This window comes from Pseudochaenichthys georgianus, chromosome 12 (genome assembly GCF_902827115.2).
Source record: "Pseudochaenichthys georgianus chromosome 12, fPseGeo1.2, whole genome shotgun sequence".
Taxonomy (NCBI): Eukaryota; Metazoa; Chordata; class Actinopteri; order Perciformes; family Channichthyidae; genus Pseudochaenichthys; species Pseudochaenichthys georgianus.
In genome coordinates this window covers 18,272,387-18,284,860 of record NC_047514.1, presented here as the reverse complement: position 1 = coordinate 18,284,860, position 12,474 = coordinate 18,272,387, and the positions used below count along the sequence as shown (strand labels likewise).

At 36.6% G+C, this 12,474-nt stretch overlaps 11 non-coding genes across 11 annotated transcripts; all 11 read left to right on the top strand.

Annotated features, from left to right (window-relative positions):
* The first annotated feature begins 1,186 nt into the window (after window positions 1-1,186).
* On the top strand, window positions 1,187-1,258 carry trnae-uuc (transfer RNA glutamic acid (anticodon UUC)). Its single transcript has one exon. It is a non-coding gene; the product is annotated as a tRNA-Glu (tRNA).
* A 193-nt stretch (window positions 1,259-1,451) lies between these two features.
* Window positions 1,452-1,523, top strand: trnae-uuc (transfer RNA glutamic acid (anticodon UUC)). The gene has a single exon. It is a non-coding gene; the product is annotated as a tRNA-Glu (tRNA).
* An 864-nt stretch (window positions 1,524-2,387) lies between these two features.
* Window positions 2,388-2,459, top strand: trnae-uuc (transfer RNA glutamic acid (anticodon UUC)). The gene has a single exon. It is a non-coding gene; the product is annotated as a tRNA-Glu (tRNA).
* A 232-nt stretch (window positions 2,460-2,691) lies between these two features.
* Window positions 2,692-2,763, top strand: trnae-uuc (transfer RNA glutamic acid (anticodon UUC)). The gene has a single exon. It is a non-coding gene; the product is annotated as a tRNA-Glu (tRNA).
* Window positions 2,764-2,994: 231 nt separating this feature from the next.
* Window positions 2,995-3,066, top strand: trnae-uuc (transfer RNA glutamic acid (anticodon UUC)). Its single transcript has one exon. It is a non-coding gene; the product is annotated as a tRNA-Glu (tRNA).
* A 231-nt stretch (window positions 3,067-3,297) lies between these two features.
* On the top strand, window positions 3,298-3,369 carry trnae-uuc (transfer RNA glutamic acid (anticodon UUC)). The gene has a single exon. It is a non-coding gene; the product is annotated as a tRNA-Glu (tRNA).
* Window positions 3,370-3,967: 598 nt separating this feature from the next.
* trnae-uuc (transfer RNA glutamic acid (anticodon UUC)) lies at window positions 3,968-4,039 on the top strand. Its single transcript has one exon. It is a non-coding gene; the product is annotated as a tRNA-Glu (tRNA).
* A 498-nt stretch (window positions 4,040-4,537) lies between these two features.
* On the top strand, window positions 4,538-4,609 carry trnae-uuc (transfer RNA glutamic acid (anticodon UUC)). Its single transcript has one exon. It is a non-coding gene; the product is annotated as a tRNA-Glu (tRNA).
* A 6,710-nt stretch (window positions 4,610-11,319) lies between these two features.
* Window positions 11,320-11,391, top strand: trnae-uuc (transfer RNA glutamic acid (anticodon UUC)). The gene has a single exon. It is a non-coding gene; the product is annotated as a tRNA-Glu (tRNA).
* A 536-nt stretch (window positions 11,392-11,927) lies between these two features.
* On the top strand, window positions 11,928-11,999 carry trnae-uuc (transfer RNA glutamic acid (anticodon UUC)). The gene has a single exon. It is a non-coding gene; the product is annotated as a tRNA-Glu (tRNA).
* Window positions 12,000-12,230: 231 nt separating this feature from the next.
* On the top strand, window positions 12,231-12,302 carry trnae-uuc (transfer RNA glutamic acid (anticodon UUC)). Its single transcript has one exon. It is a non-coding gene; the product is annotated as a tRNA-Glu (tRNA).
* The last annotated feature ends 172 nt before the right edge of the window (window positions 12,303-12,474 follow it).

Sequence of the window (12,474 nt, the reverse complement as noted above, 5' to 3'; positions counted from 1 at the left end):
GACACCAAACCAACTGAGACCTGTCTGTCCGCCATCTGCGCACTGTACAACACACACCTACACGCTGTACAACACGCACCTACACACTATAGCCTACCACACACACACCTACACACTGTACCACACACACCTACAGCTCCTAAAGCATAATCAGGCTTCAGCCGTTGTGTATTTTATTATGTGAAGCACTAAATGGTTTTAGAAAAATATCGACTCTTTGTTTGTAGATATCTACTAAACTAAAGCAAATAAAGAGAGTAGGCCTGTTATACTGAGTGATATATATTTTACACACTGCTCTGCTTTCTGCACGGACCTCACAGCTGTTCTCACTGTAAACAGGCCTACTCTCTTTATTTGCTTTATTATAGTCTATAAAACAGCTGTGGGCAGCAGGCAGCAGCAGATTCTGTGAGTCACGGACAGGAATCCCTCAATTTAAATAAAACGAGGCCATGCTTTATTAACTCGTGCGCACGCTTTAGTAACTCGTGCGCACGAGTTACTAAAGCGTGCGCACGAGTTAAAGCGTTAAAGAGTTAAAGCGTGGCCACGTTTTATTTATGTTTCTCTCAATGAACCCTCCAGGGCTCCGTACATCTGTAGCCTGTTATTGTCTCATTATACCGCACTCTCAATGAATTCAAATAAAATATGTGGGGGAACAATGTTCAGCTGATCTAACAGAGATTATAAAATATGACAAAACACTAGACAGCTGATGCAGCTGTTGCCACGTAATAATGAACGGACGTCTCTTTAAGATGACCGCTCAGAGGAGAGGAGTTCTCATTTCTTTAAACGTCTGCTGCTTCCCCTCCTCTCTCCTCGGTTCCCCTCCTCGGTCCTCCGCTTGCATCTCCTGTGGGCTGGACTAAGAAATGGCTCTTTTGGTCAAAAAGGTTGCAGACCCCTGGTCTAGCGGTGGCCCGGGTTCGACTCCCGGTATGGGAACAAGTTTTATAAGGGGAAAATAATCAAAGTATAAACTGTCCTACATTTTTTAAATATATGTAAGAAATGTTAAGAAAAAGTCATAGTATAGTGTGTCGAATAATGTGAAAACAAAACCATGGTATAGTGTGTCGAAATATTTGAAAACAAGTTATAGTATGGTATGTAAATCATTTGGATAAAAAGTCACAGTATAGTCTGTCAAAAAATGTGATAAAAGACACAAAAGATGTCCCATATGGTCTAGCGGTTAGGATTCCTGGTTTTCACCCAGGTGGCCCGGGTTCGACTCCCGGTATGGGAACAAGTTTTATAGACGGAAAATAATCAAAGTATAAACTATCCCAAAAAAAATTGAATATATGTAATGTGAAAACAAAACCATGGTATAGTGTGTCGAAACATTTGAAAATAAGTTTTAGTATGGTATGTCAATCATTTGGATAAAAAGTCACAGTATAGTCTGTCAAAAAATTTGATAAAAGATACAAAAGATGTCCCATATGGTCTAGCGGTTAGGATTCCTGGTTTTCACCCAGGTGGCCCGGGTTCGACTCCCGGTATGGGAACAAGTTTTATAGGCGGAAAATAATCAAAGTATAAACTATCCTAAAAAAATCGAATATATGTCAGAAATAAAATAAAAAGTCATAGTACAGTGTGTCGATAAAATGTGAAAACAAAACCATGGAATGGTGTATCGAAACATTTGAAAAAAAGTCATAGTATGTTATGTCAATGATTTGGAAAAAAGTCACAGTATAGTGTGTCGAAAAATGTGAAAACAAAACCATGGAATGGTGTATCGAAACATTTGAAAAAAAGTCATAGTATGTTATGTCAATCATTTTGAAAAAAGTCACAGTATAGTGTGTCGAAAAATGTGAAAAAAGACACATAAGTTGTCCCATATGGTCTAGCGGTTAGGATTTCTGGTTTTCACCCTGGTGGCCCAGGTTCGACTCCCGGTATGGGAACAAGTTTTATAGTCGGAAAATAATCAAAGTATAAACTGTCCTAAAAAAACGTAATATATGTAAGAAATTTTAAGAAAAAGTCACAGTATAGTGTGTCGAAAAATGTGAAAACAAAACCATGTATCGAATCATTTGGAAAAAAGTCACAGTATAGTGTGTAGAAAAATGTGAAAAAAGACACAAAAGTTGTCCCATATGGTCTAGCGGTTAGGATTCCTGGTTTTCACCCAGGTGGCCGGAGTTCGACTCCCGTTATGGGAACAAGTTTTATAGGTGGAAAATAATCAAAGTATAAACTATCCTAAAAAAAAAATCGAATATATGTAATGTGAAAACAAAACCATAGTATAGTGTGTCGAAACATTTGAAAATAAGTTTTAGTATGGTATGTCAATCATTTGGATAAAAAGTCACAGTATAGTCTGTCAAAAAATGTGATAAAAGACACAAAAGATGTCCCATATGGTCTAGCGGTTAGGATTCCTGGTTTTCACCCAGGTGGCCAGGGTTCGACTCCCGGTATGGGAATAAGTTTTATAAGGGGAAAATAATCAAAGTATAAACTGTCCTACATTTTTTTAATATATGTAAGACATTTTAAGAAAAAGTCATAGTATAGTGTGTCGATAAAATGTGAAAACAAAACCATGGAATGATGTATCGAAACATTTGAAAAAAAGTCACGGTATGTTATGTCAATCATTTGGAAAAAAGTCACAGTATAGCGTGTCGAAAAATGTGAAAAAAGACACTAAAGATGTCCCATATGGTCTAGCGGTTAGGATTCCTGGTTTTCACCCAGGTGGCCTGGGTTCGACTCCCGGTATGGGAACAAGTTTTATAGGCGGAAAATAATCAAAGTATAAACTTTCCTAAAAAAATCGAATATATGTCAGAAATAAAATAAAAAGTCACAGTATAGTGTGTCGAAAAATGTGAAAACAAAACCATGGTATAGTGTGTCGAAACATTTGAAAAAAAGTTATAGTATGGTATGTCAATCATTTGGATAAAAAGTCACAGTATAGTCTGTCAAAAAATGTGATAAAAGACACAAAAGATGTCCCATATGGTCTAGTGGTTAGGATTCCTGGTTTTCACCCAGGTGGCCCGGGTTCGACTCCCGGTATGGGAACAAGTTTTATAAGGGGAAAATAATCAAAGTATAAACTGTCCTAAAAAAATCGAATATATATAAGACATTTTAAGAAAAAGTCATAGTATAGTGTGTCGAAAAATGTGAAAACAAAACCATGGTGTAGTGTGTCGAAACATTTGAAAACAAGTTATAGTATGGTATGTCAATCATTTGGAAAAAATTCACAGTATAGTGTGTTGAAAAATGTGAAAAAAGACACAAAAGTTGTCCCATATGGTCTAGCGGTTAGGATTCCTGGTTTTCACCCAGGTGGCCCGGGTTCGACTCCCGGTATGGGAACAAGTTTTATATGGGGAAAATAATCAAAGTATAAACTGTCCTAAAAAAATCGAATATATATAAGACATTTTAAGAAAAAGTCATAGTATAGTGTGTCGAAAAATGTGAAAACAAAACCATGTATCGAAACATTTGAAAAAAAGTCATAGTATAGTGTGTCGATAAAATGTGAAAACAAAACCATGGAATGGTGTTTCGAAACATTTGAAAAAAAGTCATTGTTTGGTATGTCAATCATTTGGAAAAAAGTCACAGTATAGTGTGTAGAAAAATGTGAAAAAAGACACAAAAGTTGTCCCATATGGTCTAGCGGTTAGGATTCCTGGTTTTCACCCAGGTGGCCGGGGTTCGACTCCCGGTATGGGAACAAGTTTTATATGGAGAAAATAATCAAAGTATAAACTGTCCTAAAAAAATCGAACATATATAAGACATTTTAAGAAAAAGTCATAGTATAGTGTGTAGAAAAAGGTGAAAACAAAACCATGGAATGGTGTATCGAAACATTTGAAAAAAAGTCATAGTATGTCATGTCAATCATTTGGAAAAAAGTCACAGTATAGTGTGTCGAAAAATGTGAAAAAAGACACAAAAGATGTCCCATATGGTCTAGCGGTTAGGATTCCTGGTTTTCACCCAGGTGGCCCGGGTTCGACTCCCGGTATGGGAACAAGTTTTATAGGCGGAAAATAATCAAAGTATAAACTATCCTAAAAAAAAAATCGAATATATGTAATGTGAAAACAAAACCATGGTATAGTGTGTCGAAACATTTGAAAACAAGTTATAGTATGGTATGTCAATAATTTGGAAAAAGGTCACAGTATAGTGTGTAGAAAAATGTGAAAAAAGACAAAAAAGTTGTCCCATGTGGTCTAGCGGTTAGGATACCTGGGTTTTCACCCAGGTGGCCTGGGTTCGACTCCCGGTATGGGAACGAGTTTTATATGGGGAAAATAATCAAAGTATAAACTTTCCTAAAAAAATCGAATATATGTCAGAAATAAAATAAAAAGTCACAGTATAGTGTGTCGAAAAATGTGAAAACAAAACCATGGTATAGTGTGTCGAAACATTTGAAAAAAAGTTATAGTATGGTATGTCAATCATTTGGATAAAAAGTCACAGTATAGTCTGTCAAAAAATGTGATAAAAGACACAAAAGATGTCCCATATGGTCTAGCGGTTAGGATTCCTGGTTTTCACCCAGGTGGCCCGGGTTCGACTCCCGGTATGGGAACAAGTTTTATATGGGGAAAATAATCAAAGTATAAACTGTCCTAAAAAAATCGAATATATATAAGACATTTTAAGAAAAAGTCATAGTATAGTGTGTCGAAAAATGTGAAAAACAAAACCATGGAATGGTGTATCGAAACATTTGAAAAAAAGTCATAGTATGTTATGTCAATCATTTGGAAAAAAGTCACAGTATAGTGTGTCGAAAAATGTGAAAAAAGACACAAAAGATGTAGTATAAACTATCCTAAAAAAAAATCGAATATATGTAAGAAATCAAATAAAAAGTCAAGGGCCCTTTCTCATTTCGCTAACTCCCCTCCTCGATTCCCCTCCTCGATTCCCCTCCTCGACTCCTATCCTCGAGACTTAGTCCCGCCCACAGGAGATGCGAGCGGAGGAGCCGAGGAGGGGAACCGAGGAGAGTGGAGGGGAAGCAGCAGGCGGTTAGAGAAATGAGAACTCCTCTCCTCTGAGCGGTCATTTTAAAGAGACGTCCATTAATGATGACAGGAGGCACAGCAGCCCTCTGTCTGATGGACAGATGTGTTCATGATGACTTATATATTTACTTTGATTCATTCACAGTGCGGTATAATGAGACAATAACAGGCTACATATGCGGACACACAAACATACACACACACACACATGTATATATTTATATGAATATACAATTTCAGAATCAAACAGAGCACTCATAATAACGTAACACTATCAGAGACTGGATATACCCCCCCCCCCCCCTCTCTGGTCGCTACAATGAGAAAAATAAATTACGGGCCAAAAGTTTTATTTACAAGTAAGCAGAGGACACCAAACCAACCTGTCTGTCCGCTGCATCTATACCCACACACTGTACCACACACACCTACACATAATCAGGCTACAGCTGTTGTGTATTTTATTATGTGAAGCACTAAATGGTTTTAGAAAAATATTCTCTTTGTTTGTAGATATCTACTAAACTAAAGCAAATAAAGAGAGTAGGCCTGTTATACTGAGTGATATTACAGATGTAGCACTCCACGATCAGACTCAAATGGGTGTGTCCCAGTCAAAAGCCCAGCGGATGCCAGTGGCTGGGGGTGTTGCCAAATTGCTAGAGGGCGTTGCCCAATTTCCCCATTTGTTCAATTACAGGATTTAACCATGAGATGGCGCTTCATTCACAAAATACACAATGGGCGTTGTAGAAACATCAATATTTTAGATCAAATAAAGTATATAGTTTGCTTTATGCAGTATATTTCTTGTAATATTGTACAGTAGATTGAAGTAAATCAACTTATACATTAAGATAAGATAAGATGGACCTTTATTAATCCCATGGGGAAATTCAGTAGTTCAAACAGCAACAGGGTTAGAGTGAAAAACAGGACAGCACAGATTCACACAGATTAATAAAATCAAAAATAAGATGAGCGATAAAAATAATAATAATGAGAAACTATGAAATAAGAAATGAATAAAACTAAAATGTAATTATCATATCATATATTATAATGTATTGTATTATTAAGTAATATCATACATTAACCCCATTATAGCAGATGCCACATTAAATGGATGAACACATGTATGCATCAATAATTACAACAGAGTATTTCTAAATACAAGTTGTAAAAATACTTATATGTATTTAATATTAACCCTTTGGAGTCGACCGTCACGCCGGCGTGATCAGATCACATGACCTGTTCAAGCCGGTGCCGCATAAAAACAACAGTCCGGACAACATTGCCGTGTGTTTCTGTCGAAAGTACTGGCTTGAAACTATATCCCAGTCTTTGTTTCATGCAAAAAGACCCAGTAAACACGGAGATACGATGATATAAAGTTAATACATTTCAAAAGTATGAAATATGGAAGCACATATTTGAATATCTTCGCCGCATTTGATCATTTTACGAAACGGAAAATACTGGAAACTGTAGATCCTGCTCAACAGGATGTATATGTGTATTTCTGTCGAAAGTACTGGCTTGAAACTATATGCCAGTCTTTGTTTCATGCAAGAATACCCAATAAACACGGACATACGATGATATAAAGTTAATACAGATATATTTCAGAAGTATGAATAATGGAAGCACATATTTGAATATCTTCGCCGTATTTGATCATTTTACGAAACGGAAAATACTGGAAACTGTAGATCCTGCTCAACAGGATGTATATGTGTATTTCGGTCGAAAGTACTGGCTTGAAACTATATGCCAGTCTTTGTTTCATGCAAAAATACCCAATAAACACGGACATACGATGATATAAAGTTAATACAGATATATTTCAGAAGTATGAATAATGGAAGCACATATTTTAATATCTTCGCCGTATTTTATCATTTTACGAAACGGAAAATACTGGAAACTGTAGATCCTGCTCAACAGGATGTATATGTGTATTTCTGTCGAAAGTACTGGCTTGAAACTATATGCCAGTCTTTGTTTCATGCAAAAATACCCAATAAACACGGACATACGATGATATAAAGTTAATACAGATATATTTCAGAAGTATGAATAATGGAAGCACATATTTGAATATCTTCGCCGTATTTGATCATTTTACGAAACGGAAAATACTGGAAACTGTAGATCCTGCTCAACAGGATGTATATGTGTATTTCTGTCAAAAGTACTGGCTTGAAACTATATGCCAGTCTTTGTTTCATGCAAAAATACCCAATAAACACGGACATACGATGATATAAAGTTAATACAGATATATTTCAGAAGTATGAATAATGGAAGCACATATTTGAATATCTTCGCCGTATTTTATCATTTTACGAAACGGAAAATACTGGAAACTGTAGATCCTGCTCAACAGGATGTATATGTGTATTTCTGTCGAAAGTACTGGCTTGAAACTATATGCCAGTCTTTGTTTCATGCAAAAATACCCAATACACACGGACATACGATGATATAAAGTTAATACAGATATATTTCAGAAGTATGAATAATGGAAGCACATATTTTAATATCTTCGCCGTATTTTATCATTTTACGAAACGGAAAATACTGGAAACTGTAGATTCTGCTCAACAGGATGTATTTACCAGGGAGGGGGTGAGGTAATCAGTTAAACGGAGTGATACGAAACGAGACGAAAAGAGACGAAGAGGGACGGCGGGAACCGAAGAGAGACGGCGGGAAATGGAGAGAGACGAAGATATACGAAGACAGGCGGCGGGAGACGAAGAGAGGCTGCGGGAGACTGCGATTGAAGTAAAGTGACAGACAAACATTGAGAATTTAGATATAGTTAGATAGATTTAGAGTTTTGAAGACTCAACTATGATGAAGAGAACTCTGAACGTGAGTCAAGCTTTAAGCTTGTTTTTTGACATGGAGGAGGAGGAACCTGTGATGTTGACCTCTGTGTCGTAGTTGACAGAAACCGCTTTGAAGCGTGGCACAGATAAAGACAGAAAAAACAGATTGTTGTACATAATGTGTATATATATATATATTTGTATTATATTTATAATAACACTTTTGCCTTATCAGAATGAAATCCCATGCTACCTCAATCAAACTTTCACATTATCATAGTCACATCCCATGTATATATTTTCAGCTTTTAAATGGTTTCGTTGTGTATGTTTGTGTTATGAAAAATAAAATCATTTTCAAAATCTGTTTTTACGTTTTTTTTGTTGTGATTTTGGGTCCAAAATGTTCATATAGTAGAAGATCACTGCTCTAAACAAAGTCAAAAATCCTACATCCAAACGAAATAAATATAATTAATTATGATGAATACGTTAAGTCTTGTTCATTGTTTTTCACTTTTATTAAATGTTTGATATTTCCGGTGGAAATGGTGGACTATCGGACATTCAAAATGCAGCATATTTTCACTCTTACACACATATATTCTCATTTTACATACATACATTTTCACTCTTACACACGGATATTCTCCTTTTGCTCTCATGCGAAATCTAAAACAAAGTATGTCATGTATATTTAGTTTTCGTTGATGAGACGAGACGGACTAAGGTGTTAATGATGGACTATCGGACATTCAAAATGCAGCATATTTCCCCCAAGTGTCTGTCAAAATGCATTTTACGTTTCTAACTTGCAATATCATTATTTCCGCTCTCTTCAGAAGAGCGATCTCCCTCTCTGTGTGCGGGGGATCACAGGAGGGGGGGGGGGGGAGAGCTGTGGAATGTGACACACATTCCGATGGCCAATTAGTTTTAAACAAAGGGTCCCCAACATACATATAGGACACATGGGGGGTTGGGCTGGGGTTGGTCTGCAGCACATCACAGAGGCATTTAAAAAGTGAAGACAATACATTCTGGAAATTTTCACATCATGCACCTTCAAGTTAAACAATACTACTGTACAGTAAACAATTAACACAGTAAATTATGTGGATTAAATCACATTTATTTTGTTAAAAATAAACGAAATGACTCGGTTTGCATTCATAAAGAATGCACAAACGTGTTTAATCGTTAATGTCAGATATGTACTAAGTAAATAATAGCCTACATTAGTTCCTGCTCAAGATTAGATTTAACTTTATTGTTATTGCACAGATTACAGGTAGGCCTACTGAGACAACGAAATGCAGTTTAGCTTCTAACCAGGTGCAACAAGCAGTAAAGTGAAAAGTAATGTTCACAATCTACAGAATAAAATATATAATGAATTGAATGATGAATAAACAGTGAGGGGTATGAATACACTAGATATCAGCCTGTGAGCAGTATGAACAGTGTGTTAATCGTTAATGTCAGATATGTACTAAGTAAATAGCCTACATTAATTTCATGATGGATTAAACCACATTTATTTCGTTAAAAATAAACAAAATGATTAAATGCAGGGTGAATTGCCCTAATGTGGAACATTTTTGCATTTCAGACTTCGGGAATATATTGCGACATGAAGCCGATACAATAAATCAAAATCCAGTAACATTCTGAAATCCCCAGGATGTGTCCTAATCAAACCAAAAGAGAACATGCAGATATTAAACTCATAAAAGAAATGGTAGACATATTAGTACTCTTAGTGCCAAGTTGTCTCAGACAATCTGTTTTCCTAATGTGGGACAGTTCTGTGCAAAATGTGGGACACTGAAAAGTCTATATTAAAAATCCTCAGTCACCTTCATTCATGTAATAAAAAAATCTCAGGCCAGTAACACTCAAAGCTACAGTAAATGTGCAATACCATGTTATGTTACTATTTATAATGTTATTGTTGTTACAACAGAAGATGTTTTTATTTAAATTGAAGTTAAATGCATCAATCTGGTGCACTGAGGGCAAAATTAGTAGATTTGTGGATACGGCTCTCAACACTCATATGAAACAGAACTGTTCTTACAATGTGTGTTGGAAGGTATTACATTACTATGCATATTTTATTGTGTAAACACACAGCTGATCACCTGAGAGCTGCCGTTTCATTCAGAGCGTTTAAAAAAAACGACGGTCTGATTTCAACAACTCAATGTGTGATTATTATAGCAGTAATATTAGACACTAATAATACAGTAAACTATGAACACTGTACATATTATTGTTTGCCCGTGGGATTAGGGTGATCGGTAGAGAGCCGCTGCATTTTCCTCCGTCGGATGTGATATAAAAACAAAGCGATTATTGTTGTTGTTGTAAACTCACGTGGATTAAATGTAGTGCATTCATTTCAACTCGCGAACATATGATACATTAAATGATCGCGAGGATGACGATCGAACATCGTTTGTTTGACCCTGGATGCATCTAAAAACATAGCGATGGTTTTGTACTTACGCCAACGTGAATTAAACATTATTTTGTTAAATAAAAAAATGGTGATGTTTAGTAAATGATTACATGTCTCTTACTTAAGCACAGAATATGATCCTATCCGTGACATATATGGATCTTAACAAATATCCGCTATATCAGATACCTGTAGATCAGCTGTTTATTTCACATGAGTTTCAGTGTGGCAGCTTTTCACGGCTCCCCCTGGTGGATCCATGATCCATTGCAGCTGGTTTCATTATAATTAAATGTATTTATCAAGGGGGCGTTTCAAGTCCTGCGGGGGGGTTTTCCTTATCAGCAGGGGCCCACCCCGTGCCGATCACGGACCCGCACGGGTAGGCGTCTGAAACGAAGCGCTACATCTGTATACACACTGCTCTGCTTTCTGCACGGACCTCACAGCTGTTCTCTCTGTAAACATCGCGTCGCGATGAAAGCAGTTTCTAAAATAATATCCAGGGGATGTATGCAGAGCTGTCATTGGCTGAGATAAGTCCGGCCGTGCGTCACGCCTCTTTGAAACATCTCTGTTCCCGGAAATGCATCCGCGAAGGAGCCGTGGAGGACCGTGTAGGACCCATCAGTGTATCCTCGGTTATAGCTCCTCCAGAGAGCATCTTCGATGCTCGATGCTTGGTCCTCGACGTGCATTTAGAGAAATGAGATGTCCTTCAACATGGTGCGCTAAAATTCATTTCCGGGTCACTACCGGAGGACAGAGGAGTCGAGGAGTAGAGGAGGGGGATTTGATGAAATGAGAAAGGGCCATAGTATAGTGTGTCGAATAATGTGAAAACAAAACCATGGTATAGTGTGTCGAAATATTTGAAAACAAGTTATAGTATGGTATGTCAATCATTTGGATAAAAAGTCACAGTATAGTCTGTCAAAAATTGTGATAAAAGACACAAAAGATATCCCATATGGTCTAGCGGTTAGGATTCCTGGTTTTCACCCAGGTGGCCCGGGTTCGACTCCCGGTATGGGAACAAGTTTTATATGGGGAAAATAATAAAAGTATAAACTGTCCTAAAAAAATCGAACATATATAAGACATTTTAAGAAAAAGTCATAGTATAGTTTGTCGAAAAATGTGAAAACAAAACCATGGTATAGTGTGTCGAAACATTTGAAAACAAGTTATAGTATGGTATGTCAATCATTTGGATACAAATTCACAGTATAGTGTGTAGAAAAATGTGAAAAAAGACACAAAAGATGTCCCATATGGTCTAGCGGTTAGGATTCCTGGTTTTCACCCAGGTGGCCTGCGTTCGACTCCCGGTATGGGAACAAGTTTTATATGGGGAAAATAATCAAAGTATAAACTGTCCTAAAAAAATCGAACATATATAAGACATTTTAAGAAAAAGTCATAGTATAGTGTGTCGAAAAATGTGAAAACAAAACCATGGTATCGTGTGTCGAAACATTTGAAATAAAGTCATAGTATGGTATGTCAATCATTTGGATAAAAAGTCACAGTATAGTCTGTCAAAAAATGTGATAAAAGACACAAAAGATGTCCCATATGGTCTAGCGGTTAGGATTCCTGGTTTTCACCCAGGTGGCCCGGGTTCGACTCCCGGTATGGGAACAAGTTTTATAGGCGGAAAATAACCAAAGTATAAACTATCCTAATAAAATCGAATATATGTCAGAAATAAAATAAAAAGTCATAGTATAGTGTGTCGAAAAATGTGAAAACAAAACCATGGTATAGTGTGTCGAAACATTTGAAAAAAAGTTATAGTATGTTATGTCAATCATTTGGATAAAAAGTCACAGTATAGTCTGTCAAAAAATTTGATAAAAGACACAAAAGATGTCCCATATGGTCTAGCGGTTAGGATTCCTGGTTTTCACCCAGGTGGCCCGGGTTCGACTCCCGGTATGGGAACAAGTTTTATAAGGGGAAAATAATCAAAGTATAAACTGTCCTAAAAAAATGTAATATATGTAAGACATTTTAAGAAAAAGTCATAGTATAGTGTGTCGATAAAATGTGAAAACAAAACCATGGAATGGTGTATCGAAACATTTGAAAAAAAGTCATAGTATGGTATGTCAAT